The sequence below is a fragment of the Tachysurus fulvidraco genome, chromosome 16, assembly GCF_022655615.1.
Source record: "Tachysurus fulvidraco isolate hzauxx_2018 chromosome 16, HZAU_PFXX_2.0, whole genome shotgun sequence".
Taxonomy (NCBI): Eukaryota; Metazoa; Chordata; class Actinopteri; order Siluriformes; family Bagridae; genus Tachysurus; species Tachysurus fulvidraco.
In genome coordinates, this window is record NC_062533.1 from 1530634 (window position 1) to 1532456 (window position 1823).

Sequence of the window (1823 nt, forward strand, 5' to 3'; positions counted from 1 at the left end):
GGATTGGGATGTGTAATTTATTGTCTAAGTGCCCATTGGTTTTTTTTGTTGTTTTGATTTTTTTTTGCATTGATCTCGGAAGCTAAACAGATTCAGGCCTGGTTAGTACTTGGATAGGCGATTGCCTGGGAATACCAGGTGCTGTAAGCTTTTGACATAGGCATTCATTTACTTTACTATTTGAATTCTCTAACAACAACACCTTAATATTCATACCCTGTAGCTAATGTTTTGATAGAAAACAATTTTAAAGAAAGAAAGAAAGAAAGAAAGAAAGATAAACACAAAAATTTATGAATGGGTTCCATTCCAACTTTCCTCTCACTTATGGCCATTCCACTCTGAGAATGCCTGAGCTCGTCTGATCTTGGAAGCTAAGTAGAGTCGGGCCTGCTTAGTACTTGGATAGGCGATTGCCTGGGAATACCAGGTGCTGTAAGCTTTTGACATAGTCATTCATTTACTTTACTATTTGAATTCTCTAACAACAACATCTTAATATTCATACCCTGTAGCTAATGTTTTGATAGAAAACAACAATTAAAAAAAAGAAATAAATAAATAATAGAAAAGAAAAAAACAATTTATAAGTGGGTCCCATTCCAACTTTCCTCTTGCTTACGGCCATTCCACTCTGAGAACACCCTCTAGAGTTCACAGGAAGTGTGATTGACTGCAGTTGGGAGAGAGAGGCTCTCCTTTGTTTGGTAGGATTTATTTTTTGTTTTGTAGATTTTTCTTTCGTTTGGAGTTGAAATATTTAATTGTTTTGTTCTCCCCAGTTTTATGTACTTTTTGAGCTTTCGTAACAAAGGGACTACGGAAACAAAGTAAACCTGGATAAGAAGGGAGCAGGTACACAAAGGAAGGACAACAAAGATGAGAAGATATATTGCAAAGAAAACACAATTATATTGGAAACAGACAAAATTAAAGAGCTGAAAACTAGGGGTGTTTTGAAAGCTGTTATTGAGTCAGTTGGACCTGGTAAAGTACTAGCCTTAAGGCCAAGACCGGCATGGGAATATGAATTAACAATGGTGGATACAAAAGCAACAGAAGAAATATTACAAGGACTAACAATCACCGGTGTGTTCTGTGAAGCAAGGCCACTGGAAAACAATGATATAGTGGTTTCCTTTCTATATCTGCCAGCTTACATAGACGATGAAGCAATTCTTGAAAAATTAAGAATGTGGGGTGTCATGTCCTTGCAACCTGTAAGGAGAAGATGTCACCCAGGAACAGATGTAACAGATGGAACAAGGTATGTTAAAGTGCGATTTCCGAAAGATGTTGTTTCCTTGCCATACAGCACCAAATTTGAAACAGCAGAGGGCATGCAATACAGCCGAGTGATACACAATAGGCAGGTGAAGACTTGCAGATTGTGTATGAGCACTGAACACATGATGAGGGATTGCCCGACTTTCATATGCAGGGAGTGCTGTGAGCAAGGGCACTATGCAAGAGACTGCACCGCAGCTAAATGCCCTGAATGTAAGAGTGAGCTCATCAGCTGTGAATGCCAGGGACTGAGTGAAGAAAATGAAAAGGAAGATGATACATTGTTACTGAAAAGGCAAGAATCAACAATAACTGATCACCAAGACAATAATGAGGAAACAGTTAAAGACTATAATCAATCTCCAGGGGAACCACAGGCAATAGAAAAGTCAATGGAACAAAATAATGTAACTAAGGACTGCATGTGGAACAAGGACAATGAAAAGGAGAGTGGAGCGGTGGAGTTTGAGGACACAAAGTTTGAGGACACAAAGGCTGAAGAGGAAAGGAGAGAATCAAATGAAAGAACACAGGAA

General features: G+C 38.7%; 1 pseudogene; it reads left to right on the forward strand.

Annotated features, from left to right (window-relative positions):
* Window positions 1–323: 323 nt before the first annotated feature.
* LOC113647608 lies at window positions 324–442 on the forward strand (annotated as a pseudogene).
* The last annotated feature ends 1381 nt before the right edge of the window (window positions 443–1823 follow it).